The sequence below is a fragment of the Amblyomma mixtum genome, chromosome 5 (genome assembly GCF_055824585.1).
Source record: "Amblyomma mixtum isolate Tamu chromosome 5, ASM5582458v1, whole genome shotgun sequence".
Lineage (NCBI taxonomy): Eukaryota > Metazoa > Arthropoda > Arachnida > Ixodida > Ixodidae > Amblyomma > Amblyomma mixtum.
Window position 1 is genome coordinate 14,645,860 of NC_143016.1, and position 27,742 is coordinate 14,673,601.

General features: G+C 47.2%; 1 protein-coding gene and 1 pseudogene across 1 annotated transcript in view; one reads left to right on the plus strand and one right to left on the minus strand.

Annotated features, from left to right (window-relative positions):
* Positions 1 to 27,742, plus strand: part of LOC149341350 (neuroligin-4, X-linked-like) — a 66,857-nt gene that overhangs the window by 16,130 nt on the left and 22,985 nt on the right. The window lies entirely within an intron of this gene.
* LOC149341351 (peroxynitrite isomerase THAP4-like) lies at positions 15,106 to 16,438 on the minus strand (annotated as a pseudogene).

Sequence of the window (27,742 nt, forward strand, 5' to 3'; positions counted from 1 at the left end):
AGTTTATAAATTTTCACTGGCGGCTACTTTTCAAACAAAGCTGGCATTGCGCGCACTGAAAAGCGCTTGACAAGTTAGCTCGTGTGTACACGAAAAGCAGCGGAACAGAAATTGTATATCTTGGTGCAATATCGGCCATCATACCTAATCCTGACCACAACAGGCATTGGGTGTGTAACAATGGAGTCGTTCGGATTATTTTGTGGGGAAGAGGTGGCGAAGGTCAATAAAAAAGGAAGAGATAAGGAAAATAAAATTACGTGTAAAAAGAAGGCAAGGAACCAAGAAATGAGAAAAGAAGAGCGAAAGAAAGAACAGGAAAAGAGAAAAAGAATGGGGGAAAAATGTGAACAAAAGGCGATTCGAAATAAATGAAAGGAGAAACTGTCCTGCAGTGAGGAAAGAACCATAATTGCGACCTCGTTTCCGTATTGACTACCGCGTATCCAGCGCAACGAAAATCTGCTATCGGCTACTTGTCATGATTATTTGATTAATCTCAACTGCACGATGGGATGAAACAGATAAAACGCTGCGCCATAGTTCGGACGACTCGGAATACACGAATATGCAAATGAAGTTTTAGTCGCAGGCGAAGACGAGCCAAATATTTTCCTAACCCGAGTGCAAGTTTTATAGCTACGTTCTTTACAGGCGCCAATTTTTTAGTTTTATATTGTGAAATGAGCCCATCACCAGTCTGCAAAAGCATAGCCGAGAATTGAGCTTTTGCCACTAGTGCAAAAATAAAACCTGGCGAAGGCAAGTGTCACGAAGTTGGTGTGGGGTCTAGAAGTGTTGAGCATTTTAGCAGCCATTATGATGATGATGAACCGAGGCAGAAGCAATAGCTACTGCGTCTTCAACTTTGGTGTGCCGAATTTTAATAATAAGAATCTCCACTGACATATTCTGCGACAGTGTTGACTCTGGAGACTATGCGTGTAGTCCCGCCACTCCAGTGGCACTAAGAGTGGTATCCTGCAATATGACCGATTCGTGCCAGCCTATCTGAAATTTAGCAAGGTATTTTCTCCTAATCTCGGAAACGTTGGTGAATCTACCGGACACCTAATCCTGACAACTGTGAAAAGATGGGAATATAGATGAGCATTCATTTTGTTTAAAAATCTTCTTTAAGCAGAGACACACAGAAAAGGCACATGACACATGCGCTGGTGTCGTCTTTCTTATTTGCCGTGATGCAGTTGTAAGAAACGCAGCTGTATTTTATTCAATAAAAAATGTCACGTTCCGGTTGCGCTCGTTCCCAGATTTACCCTCGGGAGATCCTTTCTGGATACATTCTAATGGGGAAGTAATTTTACCCGACAGCCGCTGCACGGACGAAAACGAAATATATGACGCATTTGAAGGAGTCAATTGAGATATAGTGAATTTTGGAAGCAAAATTTGTATTTAGGTATGCCCTGATTTGATCGTTAATAACTGCCATAAATCGCAGAACGTCGCTATTATGGAATTTTGGAAAATTTAGCTTTGCAACTGAATGCTCTTCAAAGGACGCAAAACTACTATTGCTAAAAGAGATTATTTGTTTCGTTTTTTTTTTTCATGACACTTGCCAAACACATGTAACCAGCTTAAGTTTTCCTGTTGGTTACGTGAAATGCAAGTGCACAGCAGCATCACATTACCGATTTATTGTTTAAACGATGGAAGAGTAATTCACGCTATTTTGCATCAATTTTTGTTGCAAAGCTTAAGAGTTTTAAGGTCAAGCTCTAGCATCTTCCGATCCTGATACATTCTCTAACGAGTTCATCGTGAAAAATTAGTCCGAAATTGAGCTGTTAGTATCCGCATGGGCCTCTTGTGATCTTTATTTAGATGTGTGTTAAGGACTTGTTGACACCCTTTTAGATTTTGATTGCTCACTCTCTGGTTATGTAATGCAGCCACAGGTTTAAAAAAAAACAAAACAGAAAGACACCGAAACAGCACGGCCACGTCCCGTCCTGTCCTCCTGTACGCATAAAATTTCCTCATCCGAGAGCTTTACCCATAACACCACGCACGAAATCTTACAAATTCGAGAGCATTGGCAAAAAATATATCATTAACTAATTTGCCTTGAGCAAGGTGATACGCGTACCATACGTACGGCATATACAATCGCAAGACATGCAGGGGAAGACAGAATGAGAAGATAAAGGCACGCACCTAAATAAGGTCATGGTTAGTTATTGGTTATTTACCATACAGTTTGGATAGAGTACACTGATATCATTACATTCAGAACAGCCTTGGTTTCTGTGCAGATGCAATAAGTTTCATCCAAAATAGGGCAGTGGTGTCCCAAAAAAGCACTTCCCCCGTTTCCCTTGATTGCAATAACGAATGCGGAGGGAGGCTTGAGGTAAAGCTTCCCCCGCAGGATCGCCTGCTGTCTGTAGGCGTATGGCCTGTTGCGGCACTATGGAGAGTCAGTGTGGGCTGTACCCACCTACGCTTTAGGTCGTGCGTGGATTAGCAGTATCCCTTACAGACGACACACCGGAGTCGACTGACTCACCACGGGGAAATCATCTGTACACATTCTGCCTCTCTATATATCCCCTATATCCCTACTTGTCCCCCCCTCCTCCCGGTGCACAGAGGAGTGTGGGAGTAAGCAGTGCCTGAAGACAATTAGGGTGTGTGTGCAGCCGATTTTCCTTTGCAACCACACGCACGAACGCACGCACATACTAACTCTTACTCCTCAGCGCAGAACATCTTTCTCTGCCGGGTTCTGTGAGACGCACGTACGCCACCCCACTGCCCACCAGGCTCTTGCTGCAACTCGGCCGCAAGCCGACGGCGTCCACTTGCGGTGGATAAGGGACCCGCAAATGCCTCCTGATTGAGGCATAGAAATAAGTTTTCTTGCGGTTTTCCTTCCTCCATGTTGAAACTTGCAGACTTAGAACGACTTGCAGATAGAAGAAAGAAAGCCCGTCTCAACTTCCTTCATTCACGATACTTTTCTCGACTTGGTATTCGACCCGAAAATTACATCGCTAATGATTCTAGATGAGCCTCGCGCCATAAGCATATACCTTAGCCTGAAACCTATTTTTGCGCGCACAAATACATACAAGTTTTCTTTTTTCCCAAGAATAGTTTCTGAATGTAATGCTCTACCGGAGAACTTCCCGTTGCTTTCTAATCATTCTTGATATCTTCACTGCTGGCTTTGTAGCTGGACTGTAACCGCATTTTCAGTTGTACTTTCTATATTGTTCGGCACTATCGTACTTGCTTTGCTTTTTCTCCTGTATGTATTTCCCTCTCCTGCTTGCACATAGGGCATGTCCGCAGTATTTAATAAACAAATAAATAAATAAGTAATTGAGAGCGTGGTATCGGCACGGAATGGGTATTTCCCCTTACGCCGTGCTTGGATTTCGGCACTTAACACATTGCGGAATCTGGAAACTTTAAGAAAAGACTGAGGCCGCACCGACGTGACACGATGCCGAAGAAAGATCCAATGCAAACAGATTATTCGAGCTACAGCACTGTGAGAGCCGTCAGAACTCGACAAATAGGTTTCTCAGAAAATTCCCGGAATCAGCGCTGGGCTCAACTTACCTATCGTTTATTCTAAATTATTATTCCTTGTTTAAAATTACCACCCGCAACATGTGCTTCACCTCTTCATCTCAGCAGGGGCGGATTAATGGATACGTCTTGGAGGGAGCGGTTGGTTGGTTGGTTGGTTGGTTGGTTGGTTGGTCGGCTTATGGTTTATGGAGTTTAACTTCCCACAGCGACTCAGGCTATGAGAGACGCCGTAGTGAAGGGCTCCGGAAATTTCGACCACCTGTGGTTCTTTAACGTGCACTGACATCGCACAGTACACGGGCCCCTAGAATTTCTCCTCCATAGAAATTCCACCGCCACGGCCGGGATCGAAACCGCGTCTTTCGGGTCAGCAGCCGAGCACCATAACCACTGAGCCACCGCGCCGGCCCGGAGGGGGCGATTGGGATCGAGTACGAGAGGCGATCGCATATGCGCCGTGTATAAAAAAAAAAAATCTGGAAGAGAATACCGCTCCTGAGGAAGCGGTCTTCCCCAATGAAATTCTCCCCTACCCCTAACGCCATTACGAACCGCTTGGGATGGTTTCTGTGAGGCTGCCTGCTCGCAGGGCTGTCTTCTGTCCTATAGGCCTTCGGTGTGTTGCGAAATCACCAACAGGATCACAGCGTATGCTGAATTGACCCCCCCCCCCCCCCTCCCCTACGCTAATAGACTGGGCGAAGTCTCTGTTTCTACATTATCCCTTTTTCTTTTATTGCACCTCTTTCTTCCGTCTCAACTTTTCCCTTACGGAACCGTTCATGGCGGTCCACTCACGATGGAGCACTTACCACAGCTTCCCTCTCTTGAGAACCTCTTCCTCTGTGAGGCTTCAAATATGGCTCAACGGACGTAACTTCCTAGTTTTTATTTTTTCTTTGAACACGCAATATAAAAAATGACGAAACCAGACTATAATGTGCGTAACATGGCTAAAGTCACCCTCACTAAAGGAGGCAATCTAACAATGCTGTTTCCACGGAAGCCGACTCGTCTTAAGTTGCGGCCAAGTCCGGAAGCGAGAAGCGGGCAGGAAATACGCTGGGCGTCTCTCCACGGACGTTGTTGGAGTAAAAAAAATAAAAAAAATGAAGGAGGGTTAGAGAGTTGGGAGCGCGCTCTTCGTTTCAAGGGGGTGTGCGAACTCGCGGGCCCTATCTCAACGCCACCCCGGGGAGGCTGAAGTGAGCGATAACGCAGATGTTGCTGTCAGAAATCCGCCGGGAAAGAGAAGGTGAAACAAAAAAGGAAGAGGAAGGAAGAGAGGAAGAAGAATATGGGGAGAGATGTGAGCAGCGAGAACAGAAGGAAGCAGCAGCAGCAGCAGCGTTGGTAAAGAGAGGCCGGCGAGGCAGTCATTTTCCGTAAAACGGTCCGCGAAGAGGCCTCGCCCACTCCATATCAGTCAAACGGGCCGTCTCTCCGGGGGGGCGAAATCGATTAAAGCGAGCACCAAATAGTAGTGGACTGCTGCTGCAACATCTCAGCGCCGCGCAATTTGAGCCCCGCGCGAAGGAGTGATCCATGATTCGGCGCACGCGGACAGACAGGAGGAGGCTCGCGCGCGCGAGCCGTCGGAGAGTTTGTGCTGTGTGTGTTTCGCGAGGCTTTTCTTGCAGTTCCTTGCTTAGGTGACCTGTTGTGTGTATCGTTGTCTACATAAAGAAGAGATGTGGAGAGAGTGTCTAGCTTAAAAGGAACTCCGGTGGAGTACACCCTCTGCCCATCTCGCAGCAGAGTTACAACAGGTGGCCAGGGAAGAAATGTAAGCGATGTTTGGAAGAAAAAAAAAAGTGTGTCAGCCGGCCATTTGAGCATAATTGAAGTAGCCTGTTGGCCACAATGCATTCAGGGTTGCATCGGGATGTCAATGGCCGTGCAAAGATGACGACAAGTTTGGTATATCAAATTGCGCTGCAGAGACGATGGCAACAGAGGGAACGGGAGCAGACCAGTGCACACCAGTTGGTTGCTATTACATCTGTGTCCATCGTTTTTGTAACGCAGTTAAGTACACTAATGTCTTACCAACTATAAGTTGAAACCTTACTAAATGCAGTTCCGAATGATCGCAATTTATTTATTCCTCTCGTAATGCGTTGCCTGAAATCAAGGCACATGAATGCCCTTGTATTCCGGAGAACAATCAACATAATTTAATTGAAGGAACGAGTAGCTTTATGTGACAGAAGGTCCGGTTGATGAGACAATTTAAAGGGGGTGTGTGTGAGGGAGGGGGGGGGGGGGGTGATTTTCTGGGACAATGCGGCTGCAGCTGGCGTAGAAGAGGTTAAGTTCACAATATTGGGAGAGGAGTTAGTCCTGCATTGCACTCAGCCGGTCGGCTGACGATGATGAATGTGTAAGTAGAGACAGTTGCATGTGGCGGTCATACCAACGCGTACGAACTATTTGTCAGAACGTTGCCGAGAGGTCGAATTGAACAATTTCTTCGGGGTCCATTGTGCGTGACGTGAACCGTAAATAGATTAATTCTTTCCAATGTGCGTGCGTGAGATCCCTTAAATAGGAGAGTTGCAATGAACGCGCACGCGGTATTTGCAGGCGCGAAACAGGTGTCTCAGTTTCGTGGGGGCAAAGAAAACATCTGCAGTGTCTGCGTTGCACTTGATTATCAGCTTTTACGCCATCGGTGTCGTATTGAAGCTTCGTAAAAAAAAAAAAGAAAGGCGCTATGGGTACCTTCTGCGTCCAATGTAAACGTAACGCATAAAGAGTTGCTTTCAGTTGAAAGCCTCGCACGCAAGGAAATAAGAACTACATTTCCGCGAAGCGCAAAATTGAATAGCGTTTCTAAGCCTCCCAGGAGTGCTTTAGAAACTCAGTGAACTTCTGCTAAATTACATTTGAGGGCTAACGTATCGCGGAAACGATGAGTGTTTTTCTTAGGCCTTCAATCCCGGGAAAACATTCTTCAGAGATTCGAAACACCTTTTTAGTTCGTTTGGTGCCTTGAGCTAGGAAGTTACGGTGCTGTTGGCATCCTCCACTCATCCTTCCCCTTTTTTTCCCCCTTTAACAAACAACTTCAGTTTACTTTCGGGAGTGCAGCTGTCGTCTTTCTGATTCTGTTCCGCGATTCCACGTTCACCTCATCAAGTTAGATTAGGTTCGTTCTCTTTAAGGTTCGTCTGGTCAGTGCTGCACCACGTTCGGTTGATTGGATTAGCGAACGGTATCGAGTAATAGTGTGCATCGAAAAATAAAAGCGTCAAGTAATAGAGTAAGGTGGGCAAGCTCATGCGTCACGGTAGTCTTCTTCGAACTTCAGTGCACCTGACGGCTCCGACTAAACTTGTTCAAACATCGCTTGTAGCCCCAGCTTCAGTTGCACTCGCTAAATTCTGTGGCATCAGATGTGCGCCATCTGTAGTGGCTTAATAAAAAAGAAAGTAGCTTGCCTCGCAGGCCGAAGTATAAATGCGCATGATATGCCCAGAAAGGGGCCCTGCGTTGGAATGAGAGTTATTTATTTGTTTATTTATTTATTTGTACATACTATCGGTCCAACCTGGACCAAGATAGGAGTGGACACAACATTGAACTTGTGGCGGACGCAGACCAGCAGGAACAAGATGCAGTCAATATAGTAGAAACAATAAAACAGTGTTAACAAAGTACAGTCATAAAATACAGGTGAAAAATGGCAGTTCGATTGTTCGACTCCAGGTACTGGAAAAGCAGTTCACGATTTCCCTTCATGTATCATTAGTGTCATGTAATGAATCCTATTTCAAGAAGACCTTAGCTGCGGGCTAGGCTGGAACCTGGCCGGCACTGCTTAATATGAGTTTTTTTTTTTTCATCGACATTAGTCAGTGCATGTACGATAACTCCTGGTGATTTGTGCTCCACCTTAGCCATTATAGCTGCCCTAAGTTTCATTATGACAAAGTCGCAAGGGCCAATTTTATAATGCCTGTTGAAAGAAAAGTTGTTGTCAATGAGCGTACATTTTTGAATCCTGTCGAAACGGTAATGCAGTCGCGAAAATAAAGGAATATTTCTTCAGAAACTAGAAAAAAAAAAAGGTTAGAGCGTGGGCCCCACTGCCCCGAGAAAGTTTATTTGAAGCCTATTTTTCTGCGTTTTGCTACTGTGTCCGCACCAGACAGCGCAGCAGAGCTCGTTCTAGGCAAGCCCTACGAAATCCAGATGCAAGCCATGGAAAGAGTAAAGCTTACCTCGCTACAGTGAAGATTCCTCTCACCTTCCAACTCCAGCAATCCTTCAAGACACCTTTGATCATGCAGCTATAAGGTTTATCCGCACATAAAAAATCAGGAACAAGGAAGGAATGCTGTGATGTGCAGACGCAAGGCATTCAGAGCAAACAAATCAGTCTTGTATGAGGCTTAACAACAAGCTCTAAATACACTGAAGTAAAGATGCCTAGCATTTACTGTGGTCCGTCCCTGGCCCCACACCGCCTCCTTCGTGGATTACCGAGACCTTGATAAAGGCAAACACGCGCCTTTTTCACGTCTTTGCAGTGATGGATGCGTCCCCAGGTAACCCTCACGTGTATGTCGATTTATGCTGGCATAAAACTTCCTTTACTTCGCATTTACATTATGCAAAATGATCGCTCTTCTTTGTGAACAGAAGTGCAAATCAAGTTCGTGTTTAATAAGCAAACACCGAGGGGAGTTATACTCAGCGCGTCGAGCTTTAGTTTATTCAAAATTTTAAGGGCTTAATGTTGAGTATTCAATCAAGATCGGGACCCGTCTGCCTCCGAATCCTCTGGTGGTGTTGTAGGGGTTGACGAATAGTTATCAATCCTAAATCACCACTTCGCGTGCTTCATGGGTGCGCCCGGCATATGAGGTGCGTCCCGCTACAAGGCGTTGAATAATGGCTAGTGCGGAAAGGCTTCGGAGAAATCGATTTTATTACGTCTGCTAGGTGTCTAGCGTGCTTGGTTGCCAGCTATTCACACAGCGGTGAGCGCAGTGTTCTCCAGTTGCAGTAACCCCGGCGCACAAGTATTGATGCGTGCAGAATCACGCATTTTCTTGGACATAAGTTATGCTCGTATCTGAGAATATCTGAAGCAATCGAACGCATGTGCCAGAAGACCTTACACAGAACCTATTTTATTTTTGTTTTATTTTTGCATACTACAGTCTCGCGTGAGGCTATGGCAAGAGGAGATAAAAATGAAACGACGCATGGATGCAATTCTAACAATCATCAGGAGAAGACATACTGTGAAAGTACACGGAAACTCAGTCTAAAAACACGTCCTCTACAAATCACGGAATTTAAAAATTCTCTCAAAGCTAGCACACGATTAGGGCTAGTAAGGGAGGCGCAAATTTTTTGGCGTACGAAAAAAAAAACTGTATCTGAGCAACAAATGCGAAAATTAAATGTGAAATGTGTAGATCATGATAGCATCTAAACGATGACGACGTAAGAAATTTTAAATAGTTTCCAGGTGACTGAAATTGCGGAGAGTTAACGCGTGAAAAATTACAGTGACGTGAGGGAAATGTAGTGAGCCTTAGATAAGACAGATGAGATAACAAGAAATCTCTGTCGCATCGGTTAACAGTAAAACGGACAGCCTTTTCTTTTTTTCTTATTCGATTCCAATTGGTTCACATCCACAAGGTCATTTGGACCGCAAACGATGCAACCAGAATTTAGAATTGAGTGCAAATAAGTGACTTTGTATATATTGCAAGAAGACGCAAAGTGCGGCGTGAGTATCCAAGCCTTTGGAGAGTTTTGTTAGAAATAAGATCGATATGTTTAGACCATGACACATCTTGCGTGAATGTAAGGCCGACGTATTTCTTTCCAGAACATCTTTTAGGTAATTGTCTTTGAACGAACATATCGAGAATGAGATGAATGTCTGGAGAGCCATAAGAAACGGTTTTGTGGAAATTAATGTTAATTAGACTGATAGCGTGCCCCTTACAGAAATCTGAGAAAGACGTGTTAAAAAATCATGATCGGGGAGGGAGGGGGGAGGATCTAATTGTACCATACAGCACATAATCATCAGCTTGTACTGGCGCATGTTCATACATGAAGCAGTAGATCAATGATGTAGAACAATTAATTAGGTAGACCCAAAACAGAACCCAGTGTGACGCCTGATGAAACATCAATAAAATTAAACAGTTGAAATTAAATAGATGTACTGTGAGCTTAGGTAACAAAAAAACTAGCTATCTCGTTAAAAATGGTAAATTTTTGAATATAGGTAACCTTTGGAAGAATTTGTAGTGTGGGACAGTGCTAAATGCCTTCGGTGAGTCTATAAATATGTAATCAGTCTGTTCGCCCATATCATCGCAATGGGGGATGTCAGAGAATCAGACTAATTATGGGATGGTGCTAATCCACGACAAAAATCATGCTGGAATTTACTCAAAGCATTTTTGGACTCGAGGAAGTCTACGATATGATTGAAAATCATGTTTTAGCAATTTAAATGAATGGCCTGTCGAGGAAATAGGTAAATTTCTGAACAATATCTGCACGTTACCGGATTAGTGCAGGGGGATAAATTTTGCTAGTTTCCATGACAGCTGTGGCATTTGAGAGAGATTTTAGAAAATAGCGGTGAGGTTTGTACTGGTCCAAACAGCCGATAGATGAATTGGGTATCTCATCGGGTAAACTTTTATCAGTGCCGAAATTTAAGAAGAAATTAAGGACACTTTCAAAAGAAGCGTGAGCATCATCAGTTGAAGAACATGAATTTCAGGTGAAGGAAAGAATTTGAAGCTTGCCTACAGCGAACACTGATTGAAAGTAGGTCCACTAAGCTTTATGCAAACTGTACGAGGTTGCAACCTTAAACGAGTTAATACGCGAACTATCCTGACCTCGCTGCGGCGGCTTCAACTCGTTTGCACTATAATGGAGGCGCAGTTGACAGACAGGCATTATAGTATGAGGCCCGTTCTGAAAGCATTTATCGCGACTTGTTGCTTATTTTGAAGACGCAAAAAATACATTCGCACTTAGCTTTTTGAAGTCAACGCCCATTAAGCAGTCAGTACGAAGTATCGCGATTTACCTTGAAACGCCGCTGATTACCGTTTCTTACACATACTGCACCCGTTCGGTGGCGAAGGAAGAACAGCGTCATGCTACCAAGACTGCTTCTGAAGCGAATTTGACGAAACAACCCAATTTCGATGAGTTGTCAAAACAAAATTTCCTAACATGTTCGTGTCGTCCGGTAAACGTTACACAACATCAAGGATTACGAAAGTGAACGCAAGAGGCCAGTTGGTGTCATACTGAGAAGTGTCGTGAGGAAGCGACCGGGCGCGCATGCGCAAACAGCTCCAGACGAATAGTGCGTGCACGGCACTAGACTTTTCTATTAGTGAAACTATCCTGGCAGAAAATGCTCTGCCGCTGCGGTAATTGAGAACCGCCGCATCAGTGATAGCTGATTCGCTCGCTCAAATTTCTCGCCATCGATTCCGACGTACGTGCCTTTTTTTTCTCGTATAAACCAAATTCAGAGTTCCAGGAAGGAGCTAGAACGCTTTTCCTATCTGAACCACGCCAACGGAACTTTTTTCTTCCATGAAAGAATCTAATTTGAACAGTTTAGTTTGCTTTGCTCAGACAAAACTTTTGTTCAATGAAAAAAAAAAAAAAGATCTTTTCATTCCAAGTTTGGTCTAAAGGAGTCCTTTTTAATGCGCACTAACAGGGTAGAGGTGCCTTCAGGGCTTTTAGGATGAGACACGGCACTTCTGGGCTCCACACACGTTGTGCATGGAGACCTTGGGTCAGACTTTTATCCCGTACCATGTTATCTATTTTATGTGCTTTATGTGCTATTTTATGTGCTCGCCGAATTCTCCCATAGTTTTTTTGAATAAATTTAATTTAGTCTGAAGATAGTGTGGGCTACACTGTGTACTAAAGTAGTGCTAAGCATGAGAAGGCTGTTAACTCATTCATTGTTATAGATCATAACTTCGAAGGGAACCAATCGTGAACAAGTGTGGTGCCGCTTTACTCTAGGGTGTGCATTCAGAGTGAACGCCAAATTTGTACACGAGCCAACATAACTGCAACATCTTTTCTAGCTTACTGCGGAAATAACTGGTCGAATAAACACGTCAGTAGAATAGCAGTCGAAAAGAGAGTAGTCTGCGAGACTCTAAGTCAGGTGCGAGCTGTAATCAGCGTTGGAGTAATAACTAGGCGTTCCCTTTAAGAGTGAGCAGGAGTGTATACCACTGCGAACACACACATTATATCGGCAGTGAGTGATTTCCTTTTTTTTTATGGTGTGATTATTAGAGAAAATTAGGCTCCACAAGAACTTAGGAGACTCTGCCAGGTCGACGAGAATCCGCGGCGGCTTGTCAGAAAAGCTTGGTTCACTCCGCCGTAAGCTGGCACTTAGCTGTTAAAAAATATAGCTTGATCATGTGGTAGTAAAAATCGGGTGATTAGGCATTCCTTCTTTTCTAGGACTTTCGACTTCATCCGCTCATTTGCGCAATTAATTTTGCTCATTTGGCTAATCTACACACCTTTTTAGTTCACCCCGCTCTCCCTCACTCTCAGTTGTCCCTCTTTCCCTCAGCTTCATCCTCATTAGATGGAAAGCGAACACTTGGAATCTATTATGTCGAAGGGCCGAGGGAAAATCGTACGGAATTATGTTTTCATGTTGTGCATTTGACAGGGAAGTCAAAGAGAAATCGTTTTGTAGCATACCTGGTGCCCTACACATTCATGCTCCGTGTTTCGTTCGCGATATTTTGTGAGTACGTGAAAACGTTTTCTGCGCCGAATTCGTTGAGAGGCCCCGAATCTTTTTCAAGAACTTCCGAGTGAACCTGTACAGAAAGGCGCAGGTCGGCTTATTAGTAATTCTTTTTTTCGCCTTAATTGGAAACATCGAGGTGATTAGAAGAACGTTATAGGAGTAATTCTCTACATCGGTTCTTCGTTGCGAACATTCTCTCCGTTTTACTCTTTTCAGACTAAGGTTCTTTCAAGGAATATTTTTTTTTTACTTCGTTGCCTCTGTAATAAGGGAGTAGTTACTCATTTAGGAGCGTAGGAGTACATTTCGCTCGCTCATTAAAATTTTGCATGGCGCTTCTCGGAATCACTTATATTAAAGGCGCGTAGTTAGGAGTAATATTTTTTTCCTTGGCCTAGATTTTTTTATGTTCGCTCCAGCTGCGTGCGGCCGTTGAAAACTGCTTTCTTCGATTCGCAGTTACTCAGACGCATGTCCACACATGATAGGGGCACTTGAGCAAGTCCAGCAGTTTCGAAAATGCTTCATTCCAACTCGTGGTATTTTCTCCTGAGCTCGAGTTAGTATTTATATATTTCAGAACACGGCAATTTCTCGCTTTGAGGCATCGTCAAAGCACGTTTTGCAAGTGGCCGGACAGCGAAATTTCCTCAGAATTCCTCGAAACCTACCTTCAGCTGATGAATGTCTACCTTGAGTGCAAGAGAGACATCGATACCGCTTAAGAACAGGGCAAGGAGAAGGAAGTGTGATTCTTCTTGTCCTAATTTACTCGAGGATTTCTCCTACTCAGTCTGCACAGCTTACTCTAGGCCTCTGAGATGTTGAGGGGTTTAGCGTGGGTCTGACAGCAGCATTACTATTTCATTGTCTCCTTTAATCGCCAAAGCTTAGCTTTCAAAGTGCGATACGTGTTACTGCAGTGTGTGATTGACTGAAAATGGGTTTGCGATGAGGTGACGTTTCGCTAAATTACAGGGTAGCGACCAGAGACGAAGAACAAGAACGGTTTGCTGCTAAAGACTCGTTGCGCGTGCCATGAAAAACTGCGGCAGAAGACGGGTGCCTTGAAGAGGATAAATATGCTAGTGAAGTAGGATGCGCATTTATGCAGTTGTTGCTTTACTACTAAAGCGTAGAAAAAAACGTATTTAACTAAGAATCTCGCTCTCGCGCTGTACTGCACAAACGCAGTTATGGATGCTGAGTTCCATTGACCTGCAGATGCAGACACTTTCGAGAGAGCCTCCGTAGCATGCAAGCATGCTGGTTACCTCAGCAGAACTATGAACTGCCGCCGCGATGGCTCAGTGGTTATGGTGCTCGGCTGCTGACCCGAAAGACGCGGGTTCGATCCCAGCCGCGGCGGTTGAATTTCTTTGGAGGAGAAATTCCAGTGGCCCGTGTACTGTGCGATGTCAGTGCACGTTAAAGAACCACAGGTGGTCGAAATTTTCGGAGCCCTTCACTACGGCGTCTCTCATAGCCTGAGTCGCTTTGGGACGTTAAACCCCAGAAACCAACTAACCAGAACTATGAAGTGAAATGGCGCAGACAGCCGCTGAAGCACTTCTTCGCCGTTCAGGGCACGACGTGCTCTCTTCTTTCTTTTACTCTATCCATGTACACATATGATGTTACTACTAACGTGGCCAATCGGACGTTAAGCCTAGTTAAGATGCTCACCTTTCCTTTCTTCGCTGTAGCCTCCTATAACGTTATATGAGGAACGTTCACGCAGGAATCAGTGATTGAGAACTACGGAAGTGAAGAGTGCTTCTAACAAAACTTTGACCGCATTTACATTTTTTAACCGGACATGCTGTCACTGCCTTCCTGCGGGTCTTTTGTTGGCCTGCCCTTGTGTCTTTCTTAGCTGAGCCCATTTCAGGATCGTAACCAACCAAGGGGTGAAAAAAGGGAACCCGATCTCCCTCGATTCAAGATTCTCCCCACCATTCTGGAAAGGAGGTCTTTGGGCATGCGCCCCCCAGCCATACCCGCAACCCGACTTTTTTTTCCACAGGGAAACTTTGAGTCACCTATGAACAAAAATTTTCGCTACGTGCCTCGTCGACTTATACGGCCTTCATTACGGCTTAGAAACGAACGGTAAATCCGTTTCGAAAAGCTTAAAAAGCTAGACCTAGAGCTTAACGAGGCGCTGCATAGCGTTTGACGCTCTTTTGTGGAGATATACTGCATTTGGTACCCCTGGGAATTTCTCTTTTCGCGGCTTTTCGGAATTTCTCTGTGGCTCATTTCGCGGCTGGAAGAGGCTTTTTTATTTGCGCTATTTCTCCATACTGCGTATTTAAAGAAAAAGATAGGCTCATTTGGTTGATGAAGTCCAGCAATGGTGTATGCTGAGGCGCATGTGTTAACTTGCTCAGTGCGTCGGGTCGGGTCCGTACGCACGTGTCGACACATGTCCAATATTCTTGGACAAAAATTTTGAATATCATAATATGGTGGAAATAGTGAAGGTAATGGCCCATTCTTTCGATGCGTAGCAATATTTTCTTTTTTGTTCATTTGTTCGTTTATTTATAGTGAGGTGTTCACTTACTCCCGAAGGCCTCTTAGAACTACAAAATGATGCCAAACTGTATGAGTTGGAGTGGGGTTACTGCTGCACTGCAGCTCGAAAATATGAGACGACGGAGGAGGCTTTCGTGTGCGCTTTTCCTGTATGAAAACATGCGCAAAGAAATATGATGACTAGATTAAGAAACACCTTGCTTTGTCTGCGTTTTTCGTGATGTTTTCGTTCCTTTCACATTTGCTCGCTATCCTGTGCAAATTGCTGGCGGCCCCACCACGACTTGGAGGCTTTTATCAGCCGTTTCGGAAATATTCTTTGTGACATCATCTGCCTCTACCACACTGTCTGCTACAAGCTCTTCGCTTGATGGTCGTCGTGGTGATGCGGCAGCTTCTTCTTCAGAAGCTGTGTTTTCAAGCCTCTCTGCAAGAACCTCAAAAAGCATAAAATGCAGACAGCACAAATATCGACATATTATGAACCGATAGCATGCAAGAAAATGCATGAGAAACACAGACTAAAGCTTTTCTTTCTTCAGTATTGATAACCTCATTGTCTAAGACCAGGCCCAAAGATTAAGAGCCGCGGAGAGTTTACTATCCTAAGACATGCCCTTTTGTGCACTCTGCTCTTTTGCATCATTAAAGATGTAGTTGTGCCGATACTCTATTCAAAAGAAGCCAGATTTAACCTAGTTAAGAGCACAGGATTGAGTGAAACTTTACTAACGCGCACAGAAAGCCATTGCACCGATGTGGTGCGATTCAAAGCATTGGAACATGAACATTTCTACAGATATATGGCCAGCGGGTGAATCAGAGAGAAAACAAGGTAAAACTTTGACCAAAGGTCTGTTTTATGCTTCACAGCTAAAACTCCGCCTACTACAGTGCTGCTAGTATGCATTCCAAACCAAAAATTGTCCCGCCGTGGTGGTTCAGTGGTTATCACCCTCGGGTGCCGATCTCTAGGACGCCGATTTCGAGGAAGGGGGATTAAACCCGGCCGCGGCAGCCGCATTCCAGTTTGGGGGAATGCAAAGGGCCCGTGTAATGTCCGATGTAAATACGGGTAGGCGAAATATATCCGGGGCCCTTCGCTACGGCGTCCTTCATATAGCTCCAATCGAATCGCAGAACGTTGAAACACGCAAACAAGAAACCACTAGATGCACACACGCGTGCGTTAAAACGCTTACCTCACGCCGCTTTCTTTTGGCGAAGGCCCCTCTTGGAGGTGGCGAGGCGCTTCTATTGTGCGGGAACACTGACGGAACGACTCCGGGCTTCAGTCGCGCTGATTTAATTGGAATGCCGAGTTCCCGTATCATTTTCAAGCTTCGACAATAGTCACTGCCACGGAAATGGTTGGAGCATAACCCAGTTGATTTCGTAGGCACGAAGTTTTTCCTTTTCACGTCAGGGACCCAGCGCTCGGAAAGTTTCCTGTCCTTTGGGAACGTCATCTCGGCCGCCAGTGTTCGCGTAACTGAACGCTGCGCAGAACGAGGGCATGATGGCCACTCGTCGTTGCACGCACTCAACACAGGTCGCCCGAACCAGAGAAAGCAGACGGCACTGGCAGAAGAGTGCGTTGATCCGTCATTTACCAAAGCACGGGACGCAGTAGAGCAAGCAAAGCAGGGCGGCCGGCCGACTCTTCGTGGATGGCGTCACTTCCGCCAGTTCTCCCCTTTTGCCGTGGCCCCACCCGGCGCTTCCGGAAGCGACGAGATTGTTTCAGCGGCGGATTTTTAACGAGCGATTGCGGCTCTTTTTGCGGACAAAATGGAGGAAAAATATTTACGCACATGATTTTCAAGGTCCCTTCTTCCCAACCACAGCATTTCATGCAGTTTGAAAACCTTTTCAGGTTCCCTTTAATGGCAAAAAATAAAGGCAAGCCTGCCGAGGGGACGTCTGCGCATATATTAATTGTTATAGTGAAATTTTGCGATTTATGAAAGAATTCCGTTCATAAACTCTTTCCCGTTGCTTTTGTCCAGAATTGTTGGGCATGATTCTTAAGCACGCTTAAACACATGCTTAACCGCGTGTCCGCATGCCAAAGAGGAGGTTTGAACAGCGTATCTTCAGCACCTAAGACGCATTTTGTAGCGCGCCGGGAATTAAGTTACCACGCCGCTTGTGAGCGAAGACTGTGCCTGTTTGCGAAGCGTCTCAAGGCTCCAAAGTAAAGAGCCCACTTTCTTTCCTCTAAGGAGCGGTTTTTGCAATTACTTCCCAGCCAAGGCGCGTTCTTGTTGCTACCCTCGGTTCACCTTAATCGCGCAGAAAGTGCGCGGGGTTTGCTTTGATTTTTGACGCACACGCTACGTAGCACTTAATGAAAACAGGTCACCCCTATTATGTTAATGCACAGAGCTACCTAAATAAGAGGCAGGACGGACGACGGCGGATCGCCTATGCTGCGCAAAGAGCTGAGTCGCCCGCGTATAGTTCCTTCCTACGCTCGCCGCTGACTTTATTCACCGTGATTATGCATGAAAAAAGGAGTAAAAACGAGAAAAGAAGGTGACATTAAGGGAAGAAGGTGGGACAAGAGCAACACATCTGAAGACCCTTGCTTGTGGCGCTGGCCACTACAGCAGGTGTAGTCGTGGAGGATTAACCTCGTGGACAGCCGCTAGGGAAACGAATATCGCTGTGGCGGGGGCGGTGCAGGGCTATTTTTGCATTCCGACGAAACGGTCGCGTCTTGTGGAGGGCCTTGCTTCCACGTGCAGCGGCGAAGAGATACCTCCGAACACGTTAATTAGCTCTCGGTGGCTACCAACCGTTGCGGGAAGAGAATTTTAATGCGGAAATGCTGATAGCTAGGGCTCACAGTGGGCTAACACGACACGTTTGCGGCGGACTAACTTTTGTGCCCGCACTGCAGCTCGCCTACAAAACAATAAAACATCTGCATAACAACACAGGTTCGAGCTCACCAGCGTTGCTATATAAAGTACCCAAACGTCTATCAGCGTACACTGTATAGATAGCCACATATTGCACGTACTGTGTACACGGAGGCGTAAGTAGGAGGATCAGTTATCCATGCGTCATTCTGATGAGATTGAAAGAATAACAAGCAGATCAAGAAAAAAAAAACATAACAACGTGTATATTAAAGGTGGGCTTCTATGGATGCGTGTGCTGTGCGTTGTCAGTACACATTAATGATTTTCAGGTGACCGAAATTATTCCGGAACTCCTTAGTACGTGCCTGTTCCTTACTCTCTTCCTTCACTGCCACCATCCTTTCTTCTCCCACGGCTTGGCTGAGGTGTCCACCGAGAGGTGAGACTGTTACTGAGCTCCTGCGTTTCCTGGAATCTACCGAATTTTCAATGATGGCTTCCTCGAAAGGAAATGCACAGGAATGACGCGGTAATCCGCTACCAATCCCGAGTGCAGTCGGTCACAGTATACGTTTATGCAGCAGTTGTAGGCAGCGGTTTGCGGGTCTTTAGGGTTTTGTTCTTATTCTCGTTATCGCAATTCATCAGCATGGCTCTCCCTCCCTCTACCCTCCCTCCACTTTCAGTGAAAGAAAAAAAGAGAGAAAGGGGGGAGGAATACCCATTCCTGTGCACTATACATTATAACTCTCAGCCCTAAACCTTCTGCGTGCTCGGGTGCACGGACGCATCCTCACTTCGTTCCGCCGTCTGCGTTCACGAGGCTTGCGTGACCACAGCTTCGACCGGGTTGCGCGTCTCCCTTGGCTTGCGCGCGCATGACCTGTCCTTCGTATTTTATTCTTTTTGAACTGTCATTAACCCTTTTTATCTTACACTCCCACGCAGCCCAGCATGCGCGGTGCTCAGTTTTTAGCGTGCACTTCTGCAAATTTCGTTAGTACAATGCTCGTTTCCTTTTAGCTCTCCTACAATGTCGGTGCACAATACCCACCTCCCGTTTGCTTATGTTAATTAAATGCACCGATAGCTCACCGCAGAGAGCCTTGCACCCTTTCTGACCTGAGTATCGAAGCAGTACGGGCAGTATCCCTCAGATATAGAGCGTGCGAGCGATATTTGGTTCGACGTCTTGATGCCGCCATCACGTCGATCACGGGTGGTGGTCCAAACAAGGATGCTAATTGGCCATATTAGTACTCACTAGCATTCCTACGGCCACTCAACCCCCTTTCTTTTCTCGTCGAAGCCTCTTCCCCGTCGAGCACTTCACCTGACGTGGAGCTCAAGCGCACACGCTGCAAACTCCCCTCCTCGTTCACTGCTTTGAACACAGACCGCGCCTCACGGTCTGCGCTCATTCTGGCGTCTTTCCGGACCCCGCGCGTGTCATCTGCTAATACGCGCATTTAAATTTTAAGCGGAAGTTGACATGCTCGGCCTCCGCGACTGCTACGTGCGCTCTTGTAATGAGCGCAAAACCCTTGTCTGTAGAACAAAATGTCGTCCAGAACGTGCGATTCGAGTGTTTCGGATTGCATGCGCGACATTTAGCGACAACGCCACTGGTTTGATGCACTCTACGCATCAGCATGTGCGGCCTCATTGAGCTTGGATTGGATTGGAGAAACTTTATTGATCGAGAAGATCGATGGGGTGGGATTAATGGCCCCCTAACGGAGGGCGACCTTTCCCACCCAACCTCATTGAGCTATTGCTAACCTGCTTTCACGCGTTATCGCTAGATGCCGTGCGTGCAGGCCGAAGCCCGCAGCTATAGGCGTTCAGGATGAAAGTTTTGTCTCGTCGTTTTGTTTTGAAGTACGGCACGTCGTCCCATTGAACCCCTCCACCGCAGCCCCAAACTCGGGGTCTGCAAATAAGTGCTTTCCCCGACCGAGATTTGGCAAAGCGTGCATTTTCATGTTCGGAAAATGCACACTTTGGTAGACGATCATCCCACGGCAAACGGATGCCGCCTCAATACTTGAGAGCGCGTTTGAGAACGAAATCTTTGTGAAAACAAGTTTTTCAACAAGCGTACTGAAATCCCTTTTCATCGCTTTGTATGCGGTCCTTTCGTAAGCGCGCATCCATTTGCAATGCTTCTTGTATTGAACTAAGCCAAAAGAAAGGGTGACAGTGTGTTTGGTTCGACAGTGTAACCATCCATTCCACGAGCGCGATATAGGTATCCTCAAATCGATGTTTGAATTGATGTGTTTCTCCGCAAACACGGTCCGAGCTGCTTTTTTCTTTCCTGCATTTTTTCGTCCTTACTGCCGTCATCCATTTCATCCTTCTTTCACGCTTACCGCCGCAGACCACTCCTTTGAAATAACTACTTTTAGAGAGCTTTTCTGTTAGGTTATTTGATTGTGTGGTAAAGCTTCCTTTCAGTCTGTCATGCACTGTGGCTGGAAATACCAAACCACGATTTTACTGTCAAGATGCGCGCGAGAAACTCCTCAGAAAACACCGGATGGAAACGGCCGCTATACCCAGGGAAACATTATTTTGCTCAAGTAGCACTGAATCACAGGAGCACAGTGTTCAAAGAGAACTAGCCCCGTGTTTGCTATAGTCCACGCCCATAGTCCTCGCTCGTCATAGTTTAGGTCTTAGTGAACTTTACTTAACCCACCTTACCCTGAACGTCGCAGATACATATTATTGATTCATGAATTTTAGCCGCCAAAGCAAAGATCTGGGCTTTAGTAAAGGTCTCCGTAAGGGAGGGCTCAAAATTTGTTTTGTCCAACTGGACTACTTCAACGCGCACTAACATCGCAGATGTTTGTAATGCTAGCGTACTTTATTCAGAGTGCTGGTGACATAGTGGACGAGCGATTGTTGCAACGAAATTCATAACGTGAACGGAATGAGAAGAAAGATAAAGAAAGAAGAAAAAAAAAACGCGAGGTGAAAAGTTTTGCACCCTTGTAATTTTCGTTTTTTTCCCACCCTTTCATCGTGAATCATGCACCTCGCATGTCCAACCGTGCGACACTACGCCGGACGGCTCGTCCGCCAAGACACCTCTTGGTCAGTCTTCAACTCCATCGGGGACGCGTTGTGCCTGGACCCGTCGAACAAAGAGGCTGTGTACTGCATACGGGTCAACGATGCACCGCACAGCATATACTACAACCCTAGCGGCGGCGGAATGCAGGAAGAGCACAATGCAGTCGCACGAGTGAGGGAAAGAAAGAAAGATAGAGCCAAAACAAGAAAGTAGTTAGAAGGGGCTCTGCCCGTCCGGACTCCAGAGAGCGAGGCGAGCGGAGGGCAGAGGGAAGAGCGCCGGGCGTAACGTCCGAGAACCGCCAAACACGCAGTTAACGCTGACGCCAGATGGCCGCAGCACCAGCCCCGCCTCGGCTCCTTCGCGCACACACACACGAGCGAACAGAGCGCTGTCTTCCCGCGCGGCCCAGTGACGACGCCTTTTCCGCGACACCGCTCGCCGGACGGCGCGGGAGAACGCCTCCCTCGTCGCCTCCGGCGCATAGTGCCCGCAGAGGTCGGGAGCGCGCTCCGGTGTGCGAGGCGCTTTTGTTTTGCTCGGCTTCATCCGCGCGGCGGCTCCTGCTGACACTGATTACATGCGCGCGCCAGTCCTCACTGCGCGGCGGTAAGGAAAGCGGCGCCGGCCGGCTGGCGATCTCCGCTGTCAGTCTGTCCGGGCGCTGCGGCAGGCAGCCCATCCCCCGCCGGCCAACAACGTAGCGAGAAAAATGCGTCGCCCTGTGTGTATGTGCGGTGAAGGGAAAGAAACGGTACGCGCGAAAATGGGGGGGGGGGGGGGGGGGGGCGGGGCAAGCTAACGTCGATGCGACGGTGACAGAGGCGAATGCAAAAAAAGCGTGACCTTTCCGATGGGAGTGAATGAAGCAGTGCAGTGCTGATGCTGCACAGTGATGTGTGAGTGACGTCGTGGTGGAAAGGGGCTCCGGATTAATTTTGACCGCTTGAAAGGCTTGTTCAGACTCTTTCCTTACCGCTCCGATTGAGCGTTGGTATACAGTGACCACTTGATATCTAGCGATATTTTGAAGCTACCTGTGCGCTTTACGACTTATTACGTCATCAGTTATGTGTGCTAAGAAGTGAATTTTTAGTTTTGAGGTAATTAATAATTTTGTTCCGAAACAGTGAATTTCGGGGCGGGACAGAAGAGCGCGTTGCGCGACATTTCTTAACAAGCATGGCAGGCTCACTGGAAGCAGGACCATCCAGCGAACGACCCTGGTGTTGTGATTTTTTTGGGCTTAGAGGTAATTTTTTTTGGAATGCTAGCAGAAAAAAAGCACCAGTTTTTTTATATAAGAGCGAAAGATGCGGGGAACCTAAATGAACGGCTGTTTCTGCGCTTCTTATCTGTCGAAGAGCAGTAACCGCGGGACCGCGCTCGAAACTACGTCCTCGTACTCAGTACCATAACGCTGCATCCGCTGCCGGCCCGCCAGGCCGGATATTGCGGTAGGTATTGCCTATGCGCGGAACATGCGGTGACTTAATATTTGGGTCAGACAGAGGTGTCACTTTGCTGAGCCGGCAGCGATGACTGAAAGCGTCCCAAATCGCAGAAAAACGAGGCTCTCTGTGATGTTGAATAAATTGAAAAGACTGCCAGACTTGCGGTTCAGAGATCCAGCCACGCGAGAAATGCTAGTACTGCGAGGGGGAAAATGTTCATTCTCCACAGCCCCTGATTTGTTCACAGAAACTAGCGACGCTCTCTCGCGGTTTTCATGTGTTATTTTCAGAAACGCGACATCGGTCAACTCAGAAAACGTGTCACAATTCCCCCCCCCCCCCCCCCCCCCCCCCCCCCCAATCCTACCTCCCCCCGCCGATCTCAACCCCTAGCCAAAATTGAACTCGCTAACTCATGTTAGTGTGTAAGCGTGTGATAGTGGGATCAAGAGCGTTTATATGCAATTCATGCAGGGATGCAAATCGTTTTCTGCTACACAGTCGGCTGTCAACCCCCCCCTCCCGATGTCGCGGTCATCGTCCGCATAAAATGACGTCATCACATAGCACGGTCTGATGACCGCGCACTCATCCCATGTTGGTGGTGAGAGACAGTCTAACCATGAACAGAAACACCTGCATCGATATCAAGGTGATGCGGGTGTTCCCGCATTTCGATAGTGTTCTGAATATAGATGAAGGGTAACGAGACAGTCTGAGAGCAAGACAAAAAAAAAAAGAAAGAAAGAATGGGTTAGCCAGCAAACCTGTACCAACAACATTAAAACAAGATGGGGGTGAAACGCTGCGAGCATGTTGAGCTGAAAGCATTGTGAAATGGCAGTGGGCTGCTTGGCGTGCGCGAGTTACGCCTCGAGTTATACGAGGCGGCCGTTCCAGCATGAAATATGTTATGGCGGAGTGCGCCTTTTTCGGAAGGCTATAAATAACGGCTTCGACGCACCGTTCGCAAGTTTTATTTTCCGTCTGAAAAAAATTACTTGAACGGGAATTTCTCTTTGCATGGTGATTTGCGTGCGGTTAGTGCGCACGCGCGAGAAGTGTGAGAGGGTCGTATTATTCCATTAGGATGCAACAAGCGATTACTTGCGGAGCATAACTGAGAAGCATACTTTGCTGTCTTCTTTTCTTCTGCAACGTAGTTTCCTTCTGAAAGTATGACCCTCATAATGCTTCTTCAAGTCCGACTTTGAAAGTAAATTCGGTCCTTGAACAATAACTAAGAGTTCCACCACCACACTGCTTGTTGCTGCACGCAGTATATAGCAGGAAAGTGTGGCGGCGAAACGATTAATTAAAAACAGATTAAGCGCTGAACACAGTTTGAAAACGAAAAAGTTATAGTCAGCAGTGCCCGCACCGCGTAACCAAAGAGCAACAGAGAAAGAAGCAAAATAGCTCTTGCCAAACACTTTGACTGTTATTAACTAGATATCGAAAGCGACCAACGTATAGTTACCGCTTCGAAGACATCCAAACAAAAGAAAGAAGAAAAAGGTAAAGACAAGGGTTAGCTGCCAGAATGGCAATATGCATCGTATATACTGAACTGAATGATCGCGAACTTTTCTATTAACTAGACGATCCGAGGGGAGTATGCATGCACAAAATACAAACCAGACTGCTCAATTCCCGCGCCCAGATTTAGAAGCCGTCTGTATACAAGGGCTTCGTTAAGATATGCTGGCTGGTGTCTAACGAAAAAAAAAAAAAAAAACGAAAATGAGCGAAGTCGCCAGACGACTAGGATATTTCGCGTTCTTCCTAACATAGGTAATGATCAGTGCATGTGTTTAAATAGCATTCCCATACGAAGCAGAGGTGCTCTGCAGTTCTGGCCAGATAGCTGTTGCTTCTTTACACGAAAAGGTATACGCGAGTGGTTCGTCTGTAGGCAAACAATTTTTGCTTTGCTGCAGCAATAGTTATGCATGGGAGTTTTGAATCATCGTCGCCTTTGTATGCCATGACGGTAAACTTCCACGTTCACGCCAACATCATTGAAGATGCCTTCCAATTGGGTATGGGTCGCATGAGTGATAGGGCTGGTGGAGACGGGGAGGAGGGGGGGAAGGGGGATAAGGCACGTATATTACAGTAATCGCGGTTATTTCATCATTCCGACTGAAAGCAAAATGTTTTAAAGTTGTTTTTATTTTGTGACGAAACAGTGAGAGCTATCTTTCATACCGGGACTCGATCCAATGAAGAGTGACATTCGTGACTACGCAAGCACAGAGCATAAATCAAGCTACAGGTTTCTTCCCGAATTCAAGCAGGAAACACGCTAGAATGTAACCATTCGGGACGTCCTAACTTTCTAGTTTCTTTGTTTTTTGCCCTACTGCGAACGGGTTTCCCTTCGAGCGCCTTCGCGTTTGATGAATCGGCGCATAAACAGCCTCAGCAGCTGGCACTTCGAGTGTTTTACGGCCAGCAATACCCTCTCGTCATTCATCAGTTGTGCGTGTGGGGGCATGCAGTGCGAAGCGCGACTGCTGGCCAGGGTGCGTACGCGCTCGCATTGGGAGACAGTAGGAGTCCGCCTGAATGGGCGAGAGCGCGCGCGTAGTGATGCCTCCGTAAGCACTCGCAGCTCGTCTACGCTGAATCCTGCCTGCATCCGTCGCTTCTGAATGGCCAAGCAGGGAACGACTTTGAACGCCTGCAAATGCAGTTGAATGCCGCTGAGTGTCGGTGAACGCCCGCAACTGCGCGAGAAACTGCGGCGAACACGCGCGGACGTTCTTAGCTGCGACAGGCGCGGCCCGCTAGCAGTCATAGAGGCGGAGCAGAATTTCTGTGTAGCGCACATACGTCGGCCCCTCGTGCGGCCTCGTCGCCCACTCGGTAGCTACAGGATGTTATGCAGGAAGCGGGGTTGAAAGGGGGAGAGAGGGGGACAGCAGTCGGCCCGAGGTCTCGACGCGCCCTGTGCCGAAGCCAGGGCGAGCAAGGCTGCTGTTGCTCCTAATCCGGCCACGGAGGCGGAGGAGAAGGAGCGAGGGGGGAGGAGAGGTTATTTTTGCGCGGCCCCGGGAGGATGGATGCGTGCAGATGGATGCGTGTACGTGTGCGTGCAAATCACGCGCTCGCTTTCCAAAGCCGGCAGGCGTCAGAGCCGCTGTCTGCCGAACGTTCTCTTCGGTGGCCGTTTTCGAGCTGCCAGTGACACTTCCTTTGACCGGTGCCGCGCGGCGGTTTCTTTAACGCCTCCGTCCAACGGCAAAAAAAAAAAAGAAAAAGAAAAAGCCGGAAAGGTGATGGCGCGCGAGCGCTTTGGAAGGTCGTCAACCCTTTGGGAAGTATGGAATTTCGGAAGAGAGAGATATGAGCGCAAGCAAGAAATTATGCTCGAGAAAAGGAAAGAGCGAGGGCACTTGGGAGCTGCCGGCTCATAAGTTGAGCGCTTCTCTCTAACGCTACGCAGCGATGACAAACTCGGAGCCGCTGTCAGCGGGGCCAAAATAGGCTTCGCAGGCTTTCCCGGTTCGCCAGCGGATGTGGTGCGTGTTACACTAATTATCGTCTGATAACATGAGACATGGTGGATCACGTGCCGGCAAAAGAAGGAGGGTAAAACAAGTCACCCCTTTCTCTCCGCTCGCTTTGCATCCCCCTCGCATGTCGCGTCATCTCACGCCGAGCACCTGGATGGATGCTGAAAAAAGTGCGCTTCCAAGAAGGAGGCAACGTCGCCGAGCTCCGCGACGCGCGTCAGCCGGCTTCCTCTCGGAAGCACCGGGGAAGAGGGGGGGGGGGGGGGGGGGGGAGAGGGCGTCGACGCGACGCCGTCCGCGCAAGATGTCGTCGTCCGCCTTGCTTGTTTTGCGGCAGTCAGATGCCCGCCCCGTGACGCGACGTCACGCTTACCCGCGATGGTCTGGTGCATGCCAAGCTACGCTGACGCAGGTACTGCGCGAAGCACGCTCGGTTGCGCGCGCCGTGCGACGTCAAGCGCGAGCGCCCGGGGTCCTATGAATGCTTTTCCTTGTTTTACTTTTTGTGCGAGCGGAAGCGTTATCCTTGCGACGTTATCTTCCCAGGCTCTGTGCCATTCTCAAATCGCCAAGAGCCAGCGGTGCACCGCGGTCATTGCCGAGAAGATTTGATTTTTCTTTCTTTTTTTTTATTACTCGTGCGTGCGCATGTAGGGTGTTTGTGTATGAGGTAGCTAAAACTCAAGACGTGGCGGCCAGAGAAGCTCGCTTGTTTCCTGCTTTCTCCCTTCCTCGTCGCTTTAGTGCAGCTGATGCCTGCTCTGATAAAGCGAGGATGCCGAGGTAAAGAGTGTTCGCTCTCCGTCGTCAGTGAAGGGGAGGACAGCTGCTGAGACTTCTTACACGTCTAGTGCTCACGAGTGTTCTATTCTTCTCTGGTGCCGTAAGGCGACGGGGAGAAATAACCTCTGCGGGTACTACTTACAGTAGGGTGCCAAAAAAGTGTGCTGAAGAATAAATATCTTTAAACTCGAAAGGGCTATTTTCAAATGTTATTTGAGATATTCTCTCTGGCGCCTGGTGCAGGATTTATGTATATACATGTTCCACGCTTTTAAAGAACGCTTGCTCAGTCGCCACCTAAGTCGCAAGTGTGTTTCCTCATGCGTTTCCAAACTTATGCAGAGCAAACTTCGGCAGATCATAAAATAGCCAGCTGCTAGGTGAGCCGGTTGAGTTCACTTTCGTGTACTTCACGACAGCATCGAGGCTCAGCCGTTTGAGCCACCACTCCATGTGCGCCAACATGCGTTTAGAGGAAGCTGGAAAACGAGAGAGATTTTATCGAATAAAAGCAGCGAAGTCGGGGTCTTATCAGTGAACATCTGGCCTGCTACTAAGCATAGAAAAAAGAAGCAAAAGCACAAAAAAGCGGAAAATGCATAGGAAGGAATTTTGGTAATATATGAAGATGATGACCCACTTGCAGTACGAAGCAAAAATGCCACTGAGGGCTACGAAGTATACACAAGTGTTGAAACGCATCCCGAACAATCGTTGAATGTGCTCTTGAAAATGTGAGCTTCCTGCTGACAACCCAAGTAGCCCAGGCAATCGATCCAATATTGGGTATGGGTGGTCTCACTTTGGTCCATTGTACGACCGGCCTTTTCCTGTACATTTCCAATATAGGGGGGCGATGATTGAGTGCAAGCTGTACTAGAATGAAAATGCCGTTCGTCACAACGGTGAAGACATCGCGAGGTGCGTGCATCGCACTGTAAGGACAGCGCATAGCTCTTTACACCCCTCTGCTTCCCTTTCCACCCTTATTCCACTTTTCCTTTTCTCTCCGCCTTCCTTTCCCGAACGCGGAGATGCCTTTTCATTCAGCGAGTCTTGCGCAAAAGATGCGCTGAGCTTGGTGCTCCCTCAGCGACCAATAACCGCGA